Below are 26,101 nucleotides of genomic sequence, written 5' to 3' on the forward strand. Positions count from 1 at the left end.
CTTATACTTATGGAATTATATCTTCCTGATGCTGTCTGCCTAGATCCTGATGTTAAAAATGTTTTGATTTGTTGCATTCAAACAATTTCTGTTTCAAAACGTTTCATATTCCTTCTGCAGTTTTTCTGCTGGATGCATCACTCCAATTTGTTTTAGATGGTAACTGTTTTCCTTCCATATAATCTTTTATTAATCTTCTGTGCATTGGTTTAGATTTCAGTTTGGCAGAATTATCTAACAACAAATTAACCTTTATACCCCATGATCACTACACACCAACAGTGATAAAACTTGACATGAAGTAACAGTAATGTTCTGTTGCCAGATATATATATATATATATATATATATATATATATATATTTTTTTTTTTTTACAGTCTGAAGCAGTTGTTGTTCCTGAACATATGTTGTGAATGATTTCCTTACTAATGCTGTTGAATTAATATTATTCCAGTCTGTTTCTGGTAAATTTAAAATCATAGTCACTATTCTTCTTCCCTCGTGCGTTTCATCGTTTCATGCAAGAAATGTATGAATTCCTCTAGGTTATCAGGACTTGACTTTGGTGGTCTATACACTCCAACAATTGTTATATGTCCCAAATGACAGGTTGTCTTTATTGTCACAGTTACTCAGTTTATAGTATTGGCGTTATCACTGAGCATGTAATAATCACAGGTCTCATATCTATCTTAAATCCCTATCATAACACTTCCATTTGCTTGTTTTTTAGAATGTTTGTTACAGTTAAAACATTTATTCTCTGACAGAACTGGTTTCTAGTCATTGTTCTTTAACTATGTTTCACAAACAATAACAACATCAGTCTTGTGGGAATGTAGCAAATTTTCCAGTAATAAACAAAAAACTTTATTATTAATGCTCCTGACATTAACAATCATCACAGATGCATCAGATGTTGCTATCTGTGAACTGTTAAATTTTTGACCTGGCAAAAATCCTGCCTTGTGTTTGCCAAATATTGCAAAATATCTGCTGCAAAAATTCTCTTTCCTGATCTTGACAAATGCACACCATCCTGTCTGAATATATGTGTGCTCAAAATTAGATTCAGATGTTCTACACATTTCCATTTTTTAAAATGGGACATTTTGCATGTAGGTATTTAACCAAAAAAATCTTTCAGTCATGGTGACCTGACTCTCCATTCAATATGTGATTTGTGAAAAATACATCCTGGCACCTCTACAAGCTATGCTATCTAAGAGGGCTGCAATTTCCCTACTAACAGTCAGACAGTCCTTGAGGATGAGATAATTTTTACCAACATGAATACAAACAGATCCTTACTTCTTTCCATTAAGGCATTCTAATGCCTGGCTCACATCCTCTAATTCTGCTTGTGGCAAGCAAAGCATAACACTATTTGATGTTAATTATCTTCCCTGCAAATATAAGTATCAGCTCTTCTAATAACTGAAACCCTAAATACAAGAATGTCTTTTCTGACCAGATTTGAAGAATCTTCAATTTCTAATTCAATACTATCTGCTCTATCAGACAATAGACAAGTGCAACCATCACCAGTAAGTCTAGATTTATTAATAATAGTGATAAGCAAATTATCCAGCTTTTGACATGAGGAACACAGATCATCAATGTAATCAGGTGTTACCTTTAAGTATACATAGCATTTATTACACTGTACAAGATATTTCTGCTTTAGCAAATCATTAATGGAATCTATATTCAGCTGCAAATAAATAAAAAATTATAAAAGAAAAGAATAACCAAAATGTTTCCACAGAATTCAAATAGAATTTAAATCAACTTATATTAGAAGAATCACACAAACAATATACAACTAAATATTAAATTAAGCACAGTGATGTTGTAGCTCTGTAGCTCTGACTATTCAAATTGTGAAACTAACATAAAAGCAAGAATTCCTTTACTCACTATCACTCATAGTTGCACCTCTTTTTGACAGTAAAGATCAGTAACTCACAAACCAAGATAGGATTGTTTAGATTGTCCTCTCTGCAGTCTGTGTAAATTTATATCTGACTAGACCCCTATGGATGGCTAGAGTTTCCCTATCTAAAACCTATCCTTTTCTAAAAACTAACAGTGAAAATTAAATGTAAAACAACAAAATATAAATCAAAAGTAAATCTTCTTGTCTACAAGCTAGCCCTTCCATCCTACAAACAGTGAATAAATTGGTATAAAATACAATATAAATTAAAATAAAAGCTTCTCTTACCAAGCTACTGCACAGTCAATCACAAACCAGTACAGGATTATTTAGATACGTTCTGGGTTTCTCTGTGTGCTTGATGCTTCACCTATATTGACGATTACAAGTTGGGAGCTATTATTAACTCCCCAAGTGATGTTGACATCCTGCAGAAAGGCCTCACTGATACCAACGACTGATGTCAAAACCATACTCTTAAGCTCATTGCCAAAAAATGTGTTTTCATCCCCTTCGGGAAAAACTCAGTTATCATGAATTACCACATTGATGGTAATCCACTGAACAAAGAAGGCATTATAAGAGATCTGGGAACACAGGTTGACAACAACCTCTCTTTTGACCACCACATTGCCACTACGGTCAGAAAGCCTTCTATGTGGCACATCTCATTAGTAACGCTTTTGCATCCAGGAAGAAAGAGGTCATTGTCTCCATCTACTCTTTTCTCATTAGGCCAGTTATCGAGTACAATGCCCCATTTAGCATGTACCTCACTAGACACCTGCAACAAGAGAGGCAGCAAAAGTACCTCACAAAGATGATCCTAGGCCTTAAACAGTTGTCCTATATGGACAGACTCAAACATCTCCAACTGTTCTCTGTCTCATATCACCTACTTAGAGGCGATCTCTGCTTGACTTACAAAGCCATGTCTGACCCAGCTCTGTTAGAAATCCTACATCTAAAGAAATCCCAATCCCTCCACACTACATGTTCCAGAGACCTCACCCTCATTACCACAATCAACAGAACATGCTGGAGGGAGGGGTTCATAACCCAGAGACTGCCCATGCTGTATAATAGACTTCCCATACACGTCAAACAGAGTACCTGACTGGTTCTCTTCAAGAAAAATCTTGATGAGTGTATGGGAAATAGAAAATTCATCCCGGAGATCACTCCAGTGGCTCTACTCGACAGAGGCACTGGGAACTAATGCTGGGTGGCACAATGCCAGGATAATCCTATGGGCTAGGCATGTAAAGGCTCCTGGGCCATTACCCTAGTACACACCTATGAACCTATGAACCTATATATATAAATGTATAAAGGTACTGTATGTCATTTCTAGTTCCACATACAGATGCAGCTGTACTGCAGCTATTTGGTGTCGGGGGGCTGACTCTGGCTTCACCTATATGCAGTAATAGAGATTGTGAGCCACCACACTGCTTGTTTTTTTTATTTAAAAGAAGAAAAACAAAGAAATTATTCTCTGGTATACCTCTCAACAGTAATTTAGCAGAATGTCTCAGAATCTGTCTTGGATTGTTTATGTTCTGCCATAAAATGTTTTCTCTTTCTGGTAAATCACTGAGGGTTGCGGTCCATGTCAGTAATGGCTAGGCATTACAGTTTCATACTTCTTATGGTTTAGATAATACATTTTGATGCAAAGCCTGCTATTCTATTCACTTTTTTAAGTGAATTAAAGTATTATTTAAAAATGATTCCTGCTCTTGGGTCTTTGTCTCCCCATTATTTTTGATTTTCTCTCCATTTCTTGACCAAAGAAGTTTTGAGAAAAGTTTCCTGTTGGTAAAGTGACATTGTTTTAATTTCCCTCTACATGTATGCATAAATGCAGGCATGACATCTGTGTTGGTTGTCATACCTGCATTTACCTATATACACTACAGATGGAGGTGTGGCACTGAATGATCTAAAGGCAGACCATCCCCACCTGTATAATGAAATTGGCATTACAGGTGGGCTCCCTGATTGTAATACCAGTTTTCTCTTATAGATGGCTCTGCACTGCCCAAGAACATTGGCACACTGGTAGCTTCACACTACACTCAGACAAGGTAATGCGATTCATTAACACAGAATATTTCTGAATTACATTGTTTTGCCTGGATTTAGTTGTCCCCATTGAGTTCAATACCTTGGCATGCTGAAGTGTTGAATTCAGTGGATCCCACACCCAAGATGATGTCACACTGGTGAGACAGGTTGAATTATAATATTCAGTGTAGTGAGGGTTGGATGGCAGAGGTTCTATGTCATTACTGTATGCATGTTTCCGAATACAATTCTGAGTTTCTTTCCTTAGTCATTATTTTTGTTCAGACCATCACTGGACAGAAATATGTTAGAAAATGCACCTCTAAAACATTTAGGAAACTATGGCTTCTTTGGCCTAGCAACCCACAGACCCCTAATTAATTCAGGTACTTCTTCCACAGTTATTACAGTGCAGCTAGATAGGGTATGTTGAAAGGATGTGGTAAAAAGCTGAAAAGTAAGACACAATATGAAAAATGTGAGAAAATTAAGAAAAAAGTAATGTGTATGTCGTGAAGATACCAGGATGGGAGAAGAAAGGGTAATTGGGAGATGTCTGCAGATGGGCAGCTGCCATAGAGTCCTATGTCTACGGCACTGTTTCACTTAAGGCCAGTCATGGACATAAGGAAATATTATTTCACAGACAAGGTAGTAGATGGATTCACTATAACAGACTTCCTGCAGAGGTGGAAGAATCAAAGTTGTCTTGAAACTCAGAATTATTCAGGAAAAAATTAAACTAGTTTGTAAGGATGCAGAGAAAAAGTTAAAAAAGCCAGCTGTTATACAGAATGTCTGATAGAGTAGGTGGTTGTAAGGGTCATTATCTGCCTTTGTATTCTTTGCTTGTATATATGAATAGGTGTTTTCATATTGTTTATGGTTTACCTTGACTGCATGTTATCTGCTGCCCATAATAGAATGTACTGTATGTCTCAAATCTCTTAAATGCTCTTCTCTCTATTTTATTTTCCTTTTAATAATACCTTTTCATGCTGCATCACAATAATGCATAACACTCTATTTCCTGAGCCAAGGTTTATAAGGGAATAAATATAGCATGTGACAGTTGTCTGAGGCAGGCCATGAGAGAAAAGTTCTTATTTTTGTGATTGAAATGTAACTTTAGTAGGAGGTAGAAATTTGTTTCTCACAGATGTTTTGCAGTAATCTTGTATTTCATGCAGTTTGTTTGAAAGCTGTGTACAGTTTAATAATTTGTGGACATGTCAGAGCACTTCTTTTTAGGAATCCAGTTGGGAGAAAAAAGAAAGTCAAGTTACATTAAAGGGCTAGCTGGCTAAGCCTGAGACTTTTAGAGAAAATGTGTTTGTATAAAGGTGGGCTTACAGGTAATTTATTATTGCAAAAATAAATGAAAACATAATATTTTTCCTACAGGCAGACTGACTGGCAGTGGTAGATACTGGGGCATTTCTCTTTCCCAATAGATTGCTTGTTATTTGGTATAAAACGTTACTGTCTCTTTTTCTTCATTAGTTGTTGACATATTTAGGAAGGTAACATTATTTCATTTTCAGTGATATTTGCATTTATTTGAGGCTGAGAAATAGGAAACTGAACTGAGGCATGTAAAGAATTGTGCACACCTTTTTTTCAGAATGAAAGCAAAGACATTCAAGCTTTAATAAATGAATATAATTTAAAATAATCCCATAGATTGGTATATGCTTACATTAATAAGGAAGATGAATCCAACAGAGATTGTGTGAATGATCCCTTGAAATATCCAATTGGGGAAGGCAGGGTGTTGGGAGTTGGTAAGGTGCCCATATCACTAATGTGTGGTATACACCGGTGCTTCATTTAGCATTGATACTGATGTGCCCATGTGAAGTATATCTTTATATTATGAAATATATTTAATGGACTTTCTTGCAGCATAGATCGGTGTCCACTCAGTTGTGATACAAGATTTGTAGGTCATTCACATCACTGTTGTAGCTAGGAGTATTAGGTGATGTGCACATGTCCATGGAGCACCACCTGTTGACACGGGTAGGTGTACTACATGCATTGTCTGAGACTCTTTTCAGTATCCAGGCTTGCCATGATCCGATTCTTTATAGATGCACTCTGCTTCCTGGCATTTTTCTTCTTACATAGCACAGTATTCTATGCTTGTTCAGTTCAGTTGCACATTATGAAATCCATGTTTTGTTACTTATCTGCATGCCATAGCATGATGTTTTATTATGTCAGATGCCACACTAATCATGCCTGTACAAGGTATGTCTTCAAATTACCAAACACTGTGAATATTAAAGAACTGTACACTGCATGTTAACTTATAAATCTCATTCATTGTCCATTGACCTTCCTGCATTCTGCGCTGTAGTATGTTTGGTAATAAATAATCTACTAGCTGGAAATCAGTGTTGTGTATGTTGCAAGAAAGAATAATATAGACTAAATAAATATGCAGATAGAAGAAAGATCAATTAATCCTGCTATTGACTAATTTTATAACATTTTAAGAATTGATTCTCAGCATCACAAGCACACAAACTGAAACAGCATTACTGCATTTTCAGCTGTATCAGCTAGATACAGTCCTGCATCCTGAAATGGATTACATCTCAGTCTATTGCTTTTTTACTTGGTACTGACTGTGTTTAGGATTTCATTTAGAATGACCTAGTGAATAAATCATTAGCTTAAATAAATATAGCATAGAGCTACATTTAAAGTTTTACTTACATAGATAAGCAGTTTTACTTCAAACGGAAGAAAGGTTATAGTGATGTTTATCCAGTTTCTAATTTTCCTCACTTTTAATATATATTTCTCATCTTGTACAGCTGTTGTTGAAGACTGAAAAATCAAATATGTAAATAACTGCAGGATTAGTGAAGTTATCATTATGCAAGTGACTGCAGGATTAGTGAAGCCATCAATAATTTGAAGAGAAATAAGAGCAACTATGCAGTGGAGTTTACCAAATGTAAAAAAAAGACTATTTTCAGTACAATGGAAATTAAACTGCTGTATCTATGTAAAAAATATTTCTTGTTTGAAAACTGAAGTCTCTTTTATGTCAGTTGTGGAGGAAGGAAGTGGTGAATGCATATGTAAATATGCATGTACAAAGAATTATAAGTGTGACGTATTTAATTAGGAATGCATAGAATGCTGAAAATATACATTACTTTTGTCTAGCCACATATGCTTGGCTGCAAAATCTTCTTCACTTCATGAGATAGTTATCAGATGCAATCCTTAATATTGAGAGCAAACTTGACGAGATTCCATTTTGTGAGTCAAACTCAACAAAATTGGAGTTTGATGAGTATGTCCTTAATAATAATGACTGTAACCCAAATTAATATAATGTTATGGATGACGGGATTCAAATGCAGGTAACCATGTTAGGTATGAATAAACCAAGGGCTGGATTTAGTAAAGCCTACATGGTTTGCTAAAACCATGTAGAGCTGCCCAAACAATTACTGCATAAGCAGATAAATTGTATGCTACTCAACCAATACAAGATGGAGGAGTTATTCAATAAGTTACAAGGTGATAGTGTAAACTCAGTGTAGGCTTTGCCTGCAAATTTCAAAACCTAGTGGAATACATCTACAGAAACTACTCTACATGGAAACAATTTTAGGGGCTGCTATTGCTCTTATACATGTATATGTGCAACAGGCCCAAGTGTATGCTGCTGCTGATGCTAACAGACATCAGCTATAAAGAGCTGTCTGACACGCTAAAAGCCAGATTTGTGCTGTGGTGCTCGCATTAAGTACAGTGTTGTGTGTTCTTTAGATAGGTAGGGATTGTAGTCTCACTGTGGTCAACTTTTGAATGTGTGTTGGAGTTTAATTATTTCACATTTGAGAGACCATTTTAGAACAGCATGTGAGATACTCCAACTACCATCTTCTTCCCACCAGACACTGCTGGTGTCATCAGCTATAAACTGTTGTCTGACACTCCAAAAGCCAAACTTGGGCTGTGGTTCCTGGGTTAAGTATTGTATTCTGTAGATAGGGAGGGGTTCTAGTCTCACTACAGTCGACTGGCGAGTCTGTCAGGCACTCTTCTGAACATCTTCTTGCAACATGCACTGATGATGTCATCCTGTATAAAGCGTACTCTGACATTATTCTAATCAAAATTGTGCTGTGGCAGTAACATTAAGTACTGTGTTCTCCAGTTTCTGTAACTACATATTTAGGGGTTCTAATCTGACAGCAGGCAACTTGACTATGTATACCTTCAAATAATGTTTTTTAGACAATTTTACATTGAGATGTGACTCCACATATATGTCAGACACTCCTCCTAACATATTCTGTTCAGCATGCAATGATGCTAACATAGTCCATAAAGTGCAATGTGATAATGATAAAGTCAAGCATATGTGGTGATGCTACTGTTACACTGTATGGAATTCAGCTTCTATACCTACACTGATGTAATGTTCAAATCAAACACAGTCTACTGGTGTGTGTGTGTGTGTGTGTGTGTGTGTGTGTGTGTGTGTGTGTGTGTGTGTGTGTGTGTGTGTGTGTGTGTGTGTGTGTGTGTGTGTGTGTGTGTGTGTGGTTGGTGGTACATTACAATCATTGCATGATCTTTTGAATCACTTTTCATTTTACTACCATATGGGAGAACCTTTAATGTAGCCCCATGCATCCAACATCCCATTTTTCCATCTGGCCAAATGACATCCTGCAGAAGAGAGGAGGATGTCCTCATCTCAAAGATGCATACACACATCATGAAGCAAAGTCCTTCCATGAGCCTCTGCAAGCTGTCTCCAGACTACTGGATGTTTTCATTTTGTCATGAGGTCGTGTACATGTCACATATGGAGAGAGGCACTATGGAGTGCAATGAAACAAATACACACATACACACATAACCTTTCTATCTTCCAGCATATAGATATATGGAGTTTGGTTTAAATCTTATAACAATGTCTAAGATTTTATGTGATGTTGTCTGTTAGCTTAGTAATATCCTATGACTCTATGAACATTTCACATGTCAATGCTGCTGTAATCACATATGCTATGTTGAGGTGGTATGTGGAGTAGGCCTACAAAAGTGTATTTCTATCTGTGATGTCACATAATGTATTGAAAGCCACTGCTGCCATTTCATTATGTGCTCCGTCCATAACATCTGTAGTAATATGCCTACTGAGAACTGTTGACATGGGATGATCCTATGTATATTGTTGGCTTAGGAAGGCATGTTTTTGCATTCTAGGCAGGTTTCCTTCAACCATCACAGTAACACTTGTAGTACAGCATGTGTCCACCTCCCCTCATTAAATGCTCTGTGACATACATAAATATAAATTCATACTGATTACATGGGCACATAAGTCTTGTTTCATCCACATTTTGTAATGCTGTGATATACACAAAAATATTACAAGTTTTAATTCATTTGCAATCTTGTAGAATTCATTGTATGTGTAATTGTGCTGCTATTGAGGATTATTGAGGTGATCAACAGCGCCATTGTGTGACTATCAGCATTTGAATTAGTAAATGTTCTGCATGAGCCACAACCAACTCATTTGTAATGTGCCTTTATATTATATGGCATCAAGCCACTCAAACACAGTTTTCCAATGAAAAACATACAGGCATATGTTGTGCAACTGATGTAATTACATGAAATTAGCACAGCTGTATGATTGTGTGACCAGTACCACTGTGTGGCATGTGATGCATATCCAAGGTTGTATTTGGAGGTGTTGTCACAAATCATTTATTTAAATAAGTGTGAAATGTCAGGTAGAATACACAACTAAGCACAGAACGGTTTGTGAATACCACCAGCCATATTCAGCAAGTGAAAACAGACAATCTTTTAGCTGACAGTTTATATCACACTTCACCCCTCTCTCACCACTGTCCATCAGCTAAAGTATACATGCAAACGTTACTCAGTTTATTTTCTCAAGAGACCATCTCATCTGTGTGCTGTCTAAGGCTAAAAATACAGAATCAATGGGCCCTGATAACATCCTATGTTGCCTATACTGTGACTTAAAACCTGACCTAGCAGACACAGTTAGATCCCTACTTAAACATAGCCTCCAGACCGTCTATGTTGTTGCAGAAGGGTGTACAGCAACAGTTATCAATCTGCAGAAGGACATATATACACATAATCCTGACTCTCCTCATCTGAGAGTGCCTCACCATGGACATTACCAAAAAGCACACAGGTAATCTCCTGACTGTGTAACAAACCCATGTTTGATTTGTTAAGGCTACATAATATCTGTTAAATCAGTTAGACATCTTCAAGAAGGTCACCAAGGCCATACAGGATGAAAAGACTCTCATCCCACATATATTGACCTGGTCAAGGCGTGTGATACAAATCCACACTCAAGTATTACAGAGAAAGTGTCTCAAGTGGGCATCGACACCTACATCACAAAGTGGGTAGGCATATAGATTGCATACAGGACACACACTGTCGAATTGTGTGAAGTCAACCCTAGCTAAACTCCAGTTACCAGGTCCATAACTCAGGGTTCTGTACTAGGCCTTTTCCTGTTCAGTATTTAAATCTCATAAGTTAAAACAAACATACACATCCTTTGTCTTACCAGCTTTGTGGATAAGCTGCAAATTGTGAGCAATCATTTAATCCAAGAATGTTACTGATATACTGAAGAAAGTATTAACACACACAGAGAATTGTTGCCAGAACTATGGAGACACAGTAGATAAACAAAAAGCATGAGTAGTTCCTTTATGAAAGCAAATACACAAGCGAATTACAATATAGATGGCACATCCCTATGACCAGACCAAGTGGTACGTGACCTGGGTACTCGGGTAAATACTAAGTGGAACTTACACCAGCATGTGACCACAGTGGTGACAAATCTCTTATATGTAGCACAGCTCTTGAGTATGTACAGGCCATCCACATAAAAGGACACTATAGTTCCATTGTTCTCAGTCCTCATCACACCTGTATTTAAGTATAATATACCCTTTTGCATGTACCTTACCACACATCTTCCAGGGATGATTTAATCAAGTGTATCACTTTTGCCACAGTGAGCTTCCATGCATCTTTTTGATCATACATAAGTATTCTTTGTGCTGCATAACCATTAGGAGTTGATAGTGCAGATTTCTCTTCAAGGTGTTATGCAAGATGCATTTGTGATACGTCTTCCTGCGATGCACCTAGTAAATACACAGCTCATTGACAACATTGATGGCATGGGTTACATTCATGCAAGTATGGATTGTGGCATATATATGCCATGCAAACCTCTCAACTAGCCATGATTGCTTGTAATTTAAACTACAGGTGTAACAGTGTCCCTCTTAACACCTACAAAAAGTGGCCATTTTTGAAGAAGGTGTCCTTAATTCCCCTTATAGATTACTGACAAATCATTACATTTGTGCAAGTGTGTTCATGCATAACAGATGTAAGAACTCACAATCACATATTTTATGTCAATGACAAAATTAATGGTGGTATTGTTCTGATATTGTCCATGATTGTGCATCCTTCTGACTACTGTTGTCTGTGAGCTCGTTACTATGTGTCCCGATTTGTTGAGACCTGTGCTGACATTACATTCATATTCAAGCAAATAATTTTGCACATCTTCACAATACGCACATAACCCCTATTGTATATACCATCCCTGACAAATGTCATCTGCAGTGATCATTCAGGGTGGTTATATCACAATCAATCTCCACTGAATGTGACCTCATGTGACATAATATACAATAACTGTGTGATGACATGAATATACCCACACACAAGGTGTAAACAGCAGTAGTATGTACATATGCGATTATTGTTCATGCTCCAATTGTCTTTTCTTTGAGGTGTATGTACATCCACGTGCCCTTATCTGGTATACATTACCATGTTTCACTTGTCCTCTTCCCCTTTCTTCTTTTCTACCGTGGCCTTTGTCAATACACTTACTTCCCCAGACTAGTGTGTTTATAATGCAGTCTATGTACCATTGATGATCACCACCAAAACTTTATTTCAGTATGTCTAAAACATGTCTGTACTGTACTTTGCACTGACTACACTGTTCTATAATGTGTTAGAAATGTATCAACTGGCTTAAATTGCACCCTGGTAGTCAATGTAGCTGTCCATGCAATCTCACAGAGCAAGCTTGCTGTTAAGTAAACTTGTCTGCCTGTCTGATGTGCTGGTTTACAAGATTTCTTGCCTGGCAACACTTTTGCTGGCCATGAAACCTTGCTTATATCCATGTAAGCACGATGCTTGTCATGCATATGTGATTAGCACTGCTGCTGATCATTGCTCTAACATGTAAATTGCATATAGGTGTCACGATAAGCCAACACTGAGTTTATTGAATCCCTGCACAAGACTATAGTCACTGATTTATTTGCATCTTTGCATTGCTGACTACATATCAGTATGAGTAGAGATCTGCCCATAAAGCTCTTGAGGAACATCCACTCCTGGAAACTTTTCACTGACATACACAGATTTAAAACATTGGTAAAGGATTGCATAAGCAGCTGTTGCATTTTAAACCAGACAGTAGAGTACAGCTTGTTTTTTGTTTTTTTTTTTAGCATAGAAAATGACAAAGATGGATGACAAACTAGCAGCAAGAGGATTTGCAGCATTTAAGATGTGATTTAGTAGCATCAGATTTGTTGACCTTTTTCTGCTTCAGTCGTTTGCTCCAATAAGATAATGGCAGGTTATGTTGATATTATTTTGCAGTTCTAAAACTAAATTTTGCTAGTACTGCTCTGTGATGTAGTTAACTTAATTTGCTGACAATGTAACTGTAAATGTCTCTTTGCTTCTACAAGGTTACAATATACAGGTTATGCATTTATATGTGGAGAGCACTTACAGCAGTTTGACAGGGCTTGAAAAACTAGCATTTGCTGCTGGCATTCTTTGTGAAGCTGTTGGCAAAATTCAAGAGAGTTTGCAGCTTGAAATTGAGGCAGTAAGATTTGTGTATAGGTAGTTGGGTGTTCTAGTTTCCTCCTGCATTCTAAAAATGTGTTTGAACTAATGGGGACACTAAATGATCCTTAGGTGTGAGTGGGGCGTGTATGATATAGAAGAAAGACCTGATGTCCTATTCCCATCCCCTCTTTGCTTTGAAAACTCCACAGATGGTGGTGGCTGTCTGTAGGATTACTCTAGAAATTAGCAATGATTCTGCAGTCTGTTTCAGTCCGCTGTCATCTGTATCTCTATCATCGACCTTCACAACGATTCTCCCATTATCTATTACATGTCTTACTGCTTCATAGTACCAAAGTCAATTCAGTGATTGAAGCCAAACACTAGCCCCTTTACCTGACCCATGGTCAAGGCTAAGTTGAAGAAAACAGTACTGAACTGTGGAAAAACTTGATGTTCTGAGAATAAGAGAGATATTTTATAGGAAATAAGAGGGGCATAGAATTTAACCAACTAGTAGGGACAATAATGTGGTAAGCCTATGGCAATTTGAAATGGGATGAAGCAAGAAGATAAAAGGGGAAGATGGCATCTTAGTGAGTGTAGGAGGTGTGTCACTGCAATGCCGCCCAGCAAACTTTGGTGAGGATCAGTTGATGGTTGTTTTTCAGAGACAGTGCATTCCTGAAGGTGAAATTAAGTAGTTCAGTCATATTTGAGTTTAGGTACAAGGAAGATATTTGAGCCTATAGTCAGCATTACAACTTCCAGTAGAACATCAGGGGCAGCCAGAAACAGTATGTGTGAGGAAGAAACTTTAGGCATGTCAAGAATGAAAGGAGGATGACCAGGAAGCCTGGGTGGTAAACAAGCCATGGAAATGAGATGGGCATGATATGCAGAAAATGGAAATAGGATGCATGGGTTTGCTTGTTCAGGCTAAGGAGAGATTGCTTCCAATTGGGCACCTGCTCCTTCTTGGCCCTGGACAGCAATTTTTATTCCTTTTTTATAGAGTTTATTTATTGCGGATGTCCACCAGACAGGTTTACTCTTCCTTGTAGAGTATGATTTCATCCTGTTTGTTATTCCTGATTCTATGCATCTATATAAATGCTAGTATAGCACTGGTGTAAATTTGGACATTAGTGCCAGTTCCTACAGAGGGGTAGTGGGATGTGAAGCTGTTTATACCATCCCTCAGGAGGTTGTAATCAACTTTGGAGAAGTTTTTTTGTTTGACCCTAGCTAGAGGGGGGGTCACGGGAGATGGTAACTTTGAAAGTGACTGCTTTATGGTCAGATGTTACTAGAGAGGATGATACTGTAGGAATGCTTCAGTGGTTACTCATGTTGGTTAATACCAAGTCCAAGACAGGGAGGATAAGTCTAAACAGCTGAAATCAGCTTCCTCGTCCTTGGAGGGAAAGAGGTTTTGAGCCCATGTCACTAGGAATTTCAACAATAGCCAGGCTGGCAAACACTGTCATTGAGTAACTCCTATTCTGCGGAGCTCAGGAAATGCAAAAATGTGCATGCGAGCATGCATCCTCCTCCTGACCAGGCAGAACCTGCCAGTCAGTAAAGCTGCCTGTGAGAGAGACCTGAAGCTGACTCGCTCCCTATCACCTGACTCTCAGCAGAGTGGGAATGAATGGTCAACTTAGGCTTCTCAGACAAGAAAAAATGGACCATAGGGTTCTTGACTTGGCTGGGGAGGTCTGGTTTTTGATTTCAATAGAAAAAACGAGATGATTGGGTGCAGGTAGAAGAGCCATAGGGCAGGTCTCAGGCAGGTGGATGGGAGGAAAAAAAGGGTCTGATCAGCCAAGGTAGAATCATGCAATGCAGTACAAAATGGCAGTTCTGAAATTCAACAGGATGACCATGTGAGTTAAAACTATAATTCTGGACAGAAATTTGCAATCACAGTGCATTGTATAGGGTCATAAGATGAGCATTGTGAAGCTTCTGTACAAAATTATAGGTTGCAGCTAATATAATGCTTGTTTTGAATCTGAAGATACTTGCTGGGATCTTTTCTAGGTCCTATTAATTTTGGCAGATTTTTGTCATGCCATATATGAGATCCAATCTCGTCATTTGTTTCTTTGTTTGTTTGTTTGTTTGTTTTTCTTTTTTATGCATGTATATCTGTCTGGCTTTTTGTATGGTGGATAACCTCAACTGGTTGCTGTAACATTTCTTTTCTTTGTAATAGCTGCAGCTGGACTGATTTCTTCCAGTGAGTAGTGCTAGATTTACGATGAGCAAGTTGATCATTTTCTTCAGTCAGCATGCATGTTTTTGCATATTAATTATTTTTCATTACATAATACCCAAGTTTGCTTTTCTTTGGTAGGTTCAATACAAATAAAATCACTATAGCTAACAGATCTAGGAGATGTTCTCTCTGATGCCCTCCCTTGGGAGGAATAAAGATGCCTTATTAAAGTTTCAAGTAGTTTATTCATTTAAGTAGATAAATGGTTGAGTGTATTTATTCTAATATATTATATGCAATGGGTCAGTTATTTAAAGGCAGTTACAGACAATGGTGGGAGGGTGTAGGAAACCTGATGGGAGGAAAATCTCAGACATAAATAAGCCAAAATATGTTGAAGGAGGTTGCCAGCATGTTAGTTATTAACATCCTTATGACAGCATGATATTTTGGCTTATTTATTTGATTCTTATCATTATACAGCTGTATATTGACAGGATTTTACAGTACTCTCTGTAAACTAGTCAGTGAAAGGACAATATGGAGCAATCATGGTTCAGTGTGATAATCTCTAAAACTTCCTTAACAATGGATTTGGAACTCAACACCCAAAATGAAAGAGACTCTGATTCTTCCACCAAGAAGCATCTACTGGAGCAATTGGAAAATACCCTCTGTAAACTAAAAAGCCTTCAATGGGAAGAACTATACCTAAATTATTGCCTGGAAATACAATGAGTACCCAAAGGATTGAAAATCTAAAAAAGACTGCTGTCATGATATCAGTGATGATCTAATCGAAAAATGAAACAATATCCTCAGGTTCACTGGACTAAAGCTAGTGCGCTTACATGCTGTCAAATGTGTTTTTACTATGCATATAATTATCAAGTATACAGATAGACTTAAAAACTGATGTCTGCTATATTATACTTAAGTCTTATAAACGATTTATACGTAACAATAATGACACATTCTACTAGGTTTGATAAGTTTAATAAAACAAGACATGATTTGAAGGACAGTCCTAAATTCCCAAAGGGTCCACTACTTTGCTCCTCCCATAATTGAAGCACACCCAGGGGGTGTATTTAACATTACTACCCGCCTTACATTGCTAATGATAAATTACAGCTCAGTTTAACACTGTCTCAGAAAGCATTCATCTCCCTAACTGCACTGAATAAAGGACTGATCCAGAATAAATTGTCTACAGGCTTCTTTCTTTCTTTCTTTGACCAAACATAACCTACTGGAAAATGCTCAAGCAAGTAACTTTTCTCCCTAGTGGCCAGACAAGAAGAATACCTTTGCTTCACCATGGAAGCTAACATGGCACCAGTAACTAGACTGGCACAAAAAGAAAATGGTTCCACAATGAGACTTTTAATCTGAGATGTGACTGCCTTAAATAGCCCTTACAGTTAACTATAGGTTTTTTAGCTTTACCTTTTGATTGTTAACTCCTCCCCCACAAGCAAGGAGGTTGCCAGCACATTAGTTTAATCCAATTTTCTCCACTGTAGTGCAGTCGCTGAGTTGGTATATATATATATAGTAAGGAGGGTGTGGGGAGAATCCCCCCATGTTAGGGGGTGTGGGGGGGGGCAAAGCTCCCCACCTTGGTGGGTTTGAAACACTTCCATGTGTGAGATGGAGAAGTGTTGGACAAGTAGTTACTTACCCTGATGAAATGAAAATTCTGTGAGTGAACTTTCAAAGCTTATTGTTCGATGTTCAGCCATTATGGTTAGTCCATTTGATGGCTGAACATAGACATCTGTTCAGCATATTAACCTTGGTTGGTTTTCTGAACAGGTTATAGACAGGCATTTGTTTTCAGTGTCTTTAGATACTGTTACATCTAAAAAACTGACCGAGGACTTGCTGTTAGAGGTTCTGAATGTCAAAAAGCTAGTGAAATTAGTGATATGGTTGTAAAAATCATTCAGTGTAGTTTCATTCACCTCCCAGATAATAAAAATGTCATCAATGGAATAGAGATAGCATTTCATCAATGCAAAATGGGGGTTTTGGTACACTGCCTCCTCCTCCTATTTTCCAAGAGCCACATTGGCCAGGCTTGGGGCCATTGCTGCTCGATAGATATTCCAGTAGTCAGCTTGTAAAACTTGTTGTTAAATATTAAGTAGTTGTTCATAAGGGTTAGATCCATTAACCTTCCTAGGACTTCTATCCCTCCTGGTAATATGTTCCTGTCCTTTTCATATGTCACTGTTACAGCTTGAATACAACAGCTGATAGAAGCATTGTATAAAGTGTTTCCACATCTCTGATGACCACAATTGTGAAATTGCTGCCTGGAATATATCTAACTCTTCCCAGAAAATCTGTGGAGCCTAAAACAAAAGGTGTATCTGGGAATCAAGGTAGATGGATATTGTTTCAGTTATGGAACCACAACTTGCCACTCATAGTCTGTAGGAAGGATGAAAGATATTCTTATGGGACTCCCAAAGAAGTTTGGTATTTTTGGGTGGGGGTGACCAAAATGTCAAAAAGCTTGATGCAGGTAGTAAACGTGTTTTTATTCCGTTTAGTTTTATATACAGGTCAGAAATATTTTCAAAACTTTTGATGCAGGCAGTAAAAATTTTTATCTCTTTTAGTTTTATATACATGTCAAGCATAGTTTATTAACCACAGGAGAAGTTGTGAACAATAATTAATAAAGAGCTGAAGGAATTTATCTGAGAGGGGAAGAGGCCAAGGATTAAAAGGGATAAGATGATCTTTCCAATAGAACAAGGTGGTTTAGGATTACCTAATTTGAAGGGATATTTTACATCTTCACAGTTAAGGCTCATATACATAACACAAGCACAAAGCTATAATTCAAAGTGGAAAGGGATGATGATGACGTAGGGGTAAATTCAAGAACTAAAGAGAGAGTGAAATTTTTGGATGCAGATTGTTAAGGTGAATAATAACAGGTACACTGAATAAAGATCCGCAAAGAATCAGGCATGGAAAAGGGAGATTTTGCTGATAGGGATGACTGCAATTAAGGGCACAGAGAATAGGCAAAAGGGAAATGGAATTTACTGGAGAAAACTGGCAAAGAAACCAAGGTATTGGGAGCAAATAACTAGAGAGGTAAAGGTAATAGAATGGGAAGAGGCCAGGAAGATATTTTAACTGCAGGCTACAGACTGCCTTGCCTATCAGGGATGGATATCAGACTATAGGCAAAAAGAAAGGGATAGGGGAATCCTAAGCCAAAGATCTGCTCTGTGAGAGTTTTTCTTTGAGTCTAAAACAGAAGCTACTGTTAAAAGGGGTTAATTAGGGTGTGGCCAGCATGGGACAAGGACAGCAGCACTTCTGCACCGCTCTGCTACAAAAGATATATTTCTGACAGGAATTTTTTTGTTCGAATAATCATAAACAGTTTAAACTAGTGAATTTAGATAGCCTTTGGTGTTATAAAGGATTATTTCAGGAAAAGTTTACAAAATCTGTTAACTTTCCTGTCCAAAACTGTGTAAAAGTAAATTCTTTCACAGTAGCTGGCAGCAACATGTACTAAGGTAGCACTTCAGGATTCTTCAAGTAAGAAAGAACTTCAGTCACTTTTGTCTCATATTCAAGAATTAACATTAAAAATGGACAGATTGGACAATAAAATTGATGATTTTAAGAAATATTGTTCCAAACAAATGGAACAAATTAATGACGCTCTTCAAGTAAAACAAATAAGATCTCTGGCATTGAAGAGTCCCTTAATATTATGACTGGAAGGCTAAGTGAAGGATAATACAACACTGGATTTTTATTGCAGCAAAATAAAATCTTATCAGCTAAAGTAGATGACCTTGAAAATAGATCTCAAAGGAATAATATTTGTATATTTGGACTTCCTGAAGGTACTGAAGGTAACAATATGATTTATTTTTTAACTGCCTGGCTTCCTAATACTTTAGATCTCTTTTGGGATAGAGAGAAATCACTAGTCCCTAGGTAAACCTGCTGCAAAACCTGGTTCTTCTACGAGATCTATAGTGGTGAAGTTTATTTCATCTCAAGACAAAGAAATGGTACTTAAAACTGCATGGGCTAAGTCACCATTTAAATATGATGGAAATTATGTGCGTTTTGACAATGACTACTCAACAATAGTGATGGAAAAAGAAAACAATTCCTTCCACTTATTAGAGAACTTAAAAAGAAGCAAATAAAAGTATGTTTATTGTTCTTGGCCCGACTAAAGATTTTCCTTACAAATGGGGTTAAACTCTTCAAAGATCCTGACCCTGCTTTGTCATTTCTACAAACAAATAAAATTCTTGAACAAACAGAGCAAGTGGATTGGAGTAATATATTCTTGAAGAGGCATATAGATTCAAATGGAAACAAGATAAGTAAAAAAAAAATAAAAAAAAAAATAAGGGGACAGTGAAACACGTTTCCCTTTCCTCAATCCTTATTTACAAGGAAAGCAGCATGATGTTAAAGCATGTTTGTTATTTTCTTTTCGTAAACAAGCACAATTTTAGTTTTATATAAACTTTTAACAATAAAACAAGAAACAATAACATACTTGGTACAACATAAATAGAAACTTGACTACAAGCAAGTAGACTGCATAAGAAAAGGTAATTTAACTTTTTTTCTGCATTATACTTATTTATTTTACAGTTAATTGACAATCCTGGGGATTTATTAAAATCCGTGTAGGCATAGTATAAAGCCTACATGGAAGGTACCATGGCCGTGTATGCGACACCCCCTTGGTAGCACACCATGCATATTAATGAAGGCACATTACTGAAGGAGAGCCACGCAACCCGGTCATTGAATCAGTGTAGGGAGTGTTCTGCCATGTCTGGAGATGAGTAACATACCCCCTGCACTGTCAAAGTGCCAGATATCAATGTATGCATATGTAATAAAACGTTTATTTTTTCCTTGTGTTTGTGTGGCATGGTACGCAGCAATGGATACATGCCAGGCATTTAAAAATAGAAGCCAGACACATCTAATTATGAAATCAAAGGTCAAGTGTAAGCATAGCTGAACGAGTTTGCAGGCCACACCACGGTGCTTAGCGGTGCTTAAATGTAGTGGAGAGATATATGTAAAAGTACAGCAGTAGTCTACATGGCCATGTAGCCAAATGGGTAGAGTGACAGCCTTATGTGCAGTAGGTGTGGGGTTTGAGTACAGGGACAGGTTATTTTGTAAAAACACATTATGAGAATAATGTCAATTCCCGATTACATGTTGTATGATTACACAGACAGGTTATTCAATTTATTTTGCAAATACACATTTGTGAGAAGTGCTATTAAACCTTGATTGAATTTTATATGACTACACAGACAGGTTATTAATCATTTATGCTGCAAATACACATTATGATAAGTATGTCTAAACACTTGATTACATAGTGTATGTATGCACAAACATGTTATTAAGCATTTATGTGACAAATACACAATTATGCGATGTATTTTAAATCCTGCTTTGCTGCATTCAGCTAAGCTCTGCTAAGCACAGCTAAGCCTTGCCAAGCACTGCTTAAACAAGGAATGTTTTAGCAGTCCTTAGCTGGTTTGCGGACTGCTAAGTGGTGTGAAGCACTGTTAAGCAATGCCTGTTTAAACATTTCACAGCCCAGCTAAGCTGGTTTGTGCACCACTAAGCATTGCTGAGCATTGCCAGTTTAAGCACTGCTCATCTGAGCTCAGCGGGTTTGCTCAGTACTAAGTGAAGCTATACATTTTTAAAATTTGCCCAATGGCAGTAAAGGGCAGGAAAGCAGGCTTATTTAAGTGCATCAGGTGGGAATACAGCAGAGCCAGTTGGAGTTTGAACATGGCAGGAGCTATGGCAAGTGTTGTAGAGGGTGTATGCTTCTGGGTGCAATGGTGAGGAATTCTGGAGTCCAGGGTCATGGTTGTACTCCTTATTAAATACAATGATGTCTGGCTGCTGCAGGGCCAGTACCAGGGATCGGAGTACAAGTCGGAAGCCTGGGACTAGCTGGCATGTGATTTCACCAGTGCTACAGGTATCCCTCACACAGGTGGGCAGGTCTGTCATCATTTTGATGATCTGAAGTGATGGAAGATGGAACTTCTGGACACCTGGGTCCAGGATGCTAGAGATGGGAATGCCCCACAATCTTGTAAGTACTGTTTGCATTGTTTTACCAATACCTAATCTGAATGTGTGATAGACAGGTATGCATAATGGTGTGCTTCCCTCCCTACAGCTGCAGAGGAGAGAGCTTGTAATCTAGATGCCCAGGGTGCCTGGCCAGGTTGCACCATGAGTGTAGTGAGTAGAGATGTATCTTGTACTCTATAGTCATATAAACAAGAAGAAGTAATGAATTAACTGTCATTAGGTATATACAGTTTTGATTATACTGCAATGAATGTGGTCATAGAGCTGGACTGCTATAAGTGAGTAATGCCAGGTATAGTTCAATAAAGATAAAAGCATGAAACCTGAGATTGCTAAGGAAATAAAGTTTCTACTGCATTAATTATGGAATTACAGCTGTATTGCAACACTTGCATTATATGAACAGTTCTGCAATAAAGACTGGTAAGATATACCACTCACTGCATAAAGTCACCCCTAATAAAGCTGTGTTTTGCAATATGTGTGCATTTTGGGTTGTTGTTCATTAAATTGAGTATTACACCTGCTGTGTACTAAAAAAAAAAATACCACTAAGTGACTAAAGGTTAGCTAATAAAGAGTGTTCTGCTAAACTGTAGATTTGGAGCTGTACTATAAGATTTATTGTATTATGATATTTGTTCTGTACTAAGATCTGAAGCAATAATATAGAAATGCCCAAGGTATATTGTGTATATCAGGATTATATTGTGTTAACCATTGCATTTCAGCTATATGCATTGTTGCTCTGAGGTACGCTGCTGCAGGCAAGTATGAAACTGTAATAGCTGTAGACTTCCAAATATACCATCTGCAACTGTATATGGGTCAGGTAGCCAATCAAGCACGCCTATATGATTTTTACACATCACAGATATTTCCACCCACTGGGGTATATGGTATACACATGCAGTCTATGTATTAATGTACAGTTCACCTAAAATCTCTATCATGCATGAATCTCATACATGTGTGTTCAACTATTAGTGCAGTCTTGTATAACAATCTACTTCAATTACCGGGTCATATTTTGTTAGCAAGTGAGCTCTAGGCAAATATCAGTCAATCAATATGCAGCAGTGGCTTAGTAGCTATGTTTGATAAATGCTAGGTCTGATGTAAATTTTGTCACACAAAAAACAGGGTTCAAGTCCAGTGACAAGTACTAGTAAGTATTATGGAATCACTTATGTTTTGTTAACATGTGGTCTCCCCACAGGAATTACATGTAAATAAATGGCTGAAGTAGCCCTTAGAATGTGTTAATAATTTGTGTGTTCAGATGTAACAGAGTGTTAACAGCATTGCTCAGCAATGTGCAAAGACATCAGAAAATAAAGACAACACGAATTATACTAATAAAAGTTAATACAATAAATAAAATGTGTAATCTTGGTATGGCTATATGTCTGGTGTGTATGTGAATGTCCACTAATGGTCTAACCCCATGCCTGGCAAGGATGGCATGATAGTCATAAACTCTCTGTACTGTGCACAATACATGTCTCTCAAGTGTCAGACTGTCATGGACTGTAATCACTGTTGCCTAATCCCTCTGTCGCAGCTCTATCACGGACATGATTTAAGTCAGTAACACAGTCTCACTAAATCAGTCCTCGGTACATCTTGGTAGACATATCTGCCCCCCTGACATGTAATAATCCTCTATAGTTGTGAACCTGCAAGTGTTACAGCTTGGCCCATACTGTCCCATGTGGATAGCTTGAGAGGTATGCATGTGCTACAGAAGTTATAGGGCACATGCATACATAAAGGTAGGGCAGACCTGTAGAGCATGTAAGAGTACTGTTGCAAACAATATAGCATATACTGGTATTAATGGACTGTATTTCTCTCCCCCTCCACCCCTTATCTGCATCATAATTTAATATTGTTATACATCAGTTATGGTTTACTACTAACATATCTTCTTCTCAAAACATTATGCTGGGCCTTGTGTTTTATTATTGTTATGTGTTACAATAGTTGCATATTAACATATCTTGCTGAATTACCTATGTTGCTGGCCTTATTCTGTAACTGTTACTGGCATGCTGTTACTATACTGACTGTTATCTCACTTATTGTTATGTTCCATATACTATGAAATGTTATGTTATTGGGTTATGTCCAATGTTCTGGCATACTGTTATAACTAACTAAATGTTGTGTTCATTACTAACCTATACACTTTGAAATACCTTAACACCATAGCTCAACTGGGTAGGCCGGTTCCTGGCGATCAGCCTGTCCTACTTCAGCTGGCAATGCCACCAGCTCCTAGCACACCTGGGACCCAAGCCAGTGGTGCGCCCTCCATTGGCTCTGCACCACCTATGGGTAGAACCACCTCAGGGGGTGGGCCCTGACCTCCTGGGAGCGGGGATGGAGGGGGGTTGTCACCCAGGAACAGCTACCGGTGTTGGTGCGCAGTATCATGCAGTATGAGTATGAGAATCGCTTGTGCCAAATTGAGGGCAGACTCAACAAACTGGAGGGGCAATTTGGCCCCAGCATCCAGCCTCCAGCACAGCCACCTTCGGGGCAGTGAAGGAGCATTGTTGACTGTCCATGGGTGGAGATATCAGTCTCACTGCTGCTGTCTGGGGGCACATGGTTCTCTGATTCCAAAAAACCCTCCCCATCCAAGGTGTTTACCCCCCTCATGTGTCATACACTGCCCCTGTATGCTGTCTTGTTTATCTTGTTTGTCTGCAAATGCAACCTCTCCTATCCAGCTGACCTCCCCACATGTACCTATATCCCTTCCCTAACATTCCACTCCCACCTTAAAAAAAGGGTGCCTGTGCCACAAAAAAATATTGCCCAATACATAACTCTCAATTTCGCACCACATCCACTAGACCAAATCAATTTTAGATGAATTACACAGCACAGTTATGTTGCCCTCACACCTCTGTCTGGGATATGAGGCTCCAAATTCTAAATTCTTTACAACCTGCACAGCTGTAGAAGAAATAGAGAGCTATGGTCCTTTCCTACACCATTCCTGTACATCCATCCCTACCTGCCTTTCAGTATGCTTTTCCACCTGCTTGCCCCCATTTCACCACTTACCTATCACAACTTTTTTCTTTTCTTTTTTTAAAATTAGAGTAGGTTTAAGTGGAGCTAAGTGGCACTGTATGCCGCACTGCACCATGCAAACTTGCTTAAAACTACTTGAAAGTGCCTTAATCATCTTCTGTGTTTCTGACTCTGTTAGGCACATCTACAAAATAATCACCCCTACCAAGTCTCATAACTACCGCATAGTGCATTAGCCGACTAGGACACTCACCTCTGAAGCAGCAAAGCTGTTTCCACAAACATATCCTGATTGCCAATGATACACTGCAAGTACATATAATGGGGAAATTGGCAGTGTACTTGGAACTGTGATGCAGACACTACACCAGTACACAGCCAAATAAATATTAATGGATATGTGTGAGGCCTGCGATAGCAGGTATAGCTGTAAATTGTACAGACTGTTGTAGAATGTCAACAGTTGTATCCCCTAGTTTTGGCAAATGTCACAAAAACATATCTGTCTGCTACAGTACTGGCAAGTCATTAAAGATTGTGATTAGAAAATCATGACAGACATTTGAGTATCATATGTCATACCCATCAGAAAACACATGATGATGCAATTCCTGTGTCACATTCTTATGTATGGACATATATCTTGCAAATACACCTACTGCAACTGTGATGCAATAGCTCAGTCTGTTAAATGCCATGCATGTAGTGCAATTCACCACCCACAGTCCTGGGTTTAAATCTAGTCTGTTGCACTTCAATGATATTCATGTCAATACAGCAAATTATGACTGAATCATGCAATTTTAACCAAAACAGGTTGCTGCTACTGAATTAACTGCTACACATGTTAGCAACTCAATGAACTGGACTGTAGGTATGGACACACTGCACATATTCATATAGCTTACCTATATGTTGCCTACTACTCTCTGATTGGCACAGTTACATAACAAATGTACCTTAAGCACATGCCTTGACTGGAGTGTGATGGGTACCCTCACCCTGGCTCTGCTGTGAAGACAGAGCTGACACTGCTCCCTCAGTGACATATACAGCTTGCTGTCTTCCAACATGTTCACACTCCATACTATGAGTTATAGGCAAACAGCAGCAGCTGCAAGCTGCAACAAATGCAGCTGTATGTTATGCTACCTGTTACAAACCTACCATACCTCACAACCCCCTAGAACGGGGCATCCACATGACACACATACATAAAGGGGTAGGGGAAAGGTCAAGCAACAGGGACTTGTGCCACAGTCTGCCCATAGAAACATGCAGAGCTGATAGACCAGCAGCATGCATATTCTGAACGGTATGATGGCTGACACTCACATGTCTCTTCTCCCGTACTGACCTCACCTCACAATGTTTAACACTGATCCACCAGATAATCATAAAGTCATTTGACAATGGCCAAACATAGCAGGGAAAAGTGTGGACATACCTCATAAATCCCAACAGTGGACAGTATTAGCACCTATCCTGTGAGATGCTGTAAACTTCACACCTCACTAATGTCCATCTCACAGACTAAGAAAGGGGCTAAGACCTATATGAAGGCCTTAAATATTGCACTGTTGTGTCATGTCATTGGCTAATGAAAGTGCTACCCAGCTGTTCTGGATGCAATTAGAAAGTACCGAGCCATGGATTGGTGCACAGGCAATTGACTGCTAATGAGCATTACCTACAAAAGGCAAAGAACTG

This window comes from Protopterus annectens, chromosome 2.part2 (assembly GCF_019279795.1).
Source record: "Protopterus annectens isolate FY-2018-M chromosome 2.part2, PAN1.0, whole genome shotgun sequence".
Lineage (NCBI taxonomy): Eukaryota > Metazoa > Chordata > Ceratodontiformes > Protopteridae > Protopterus > Protopterus annectens.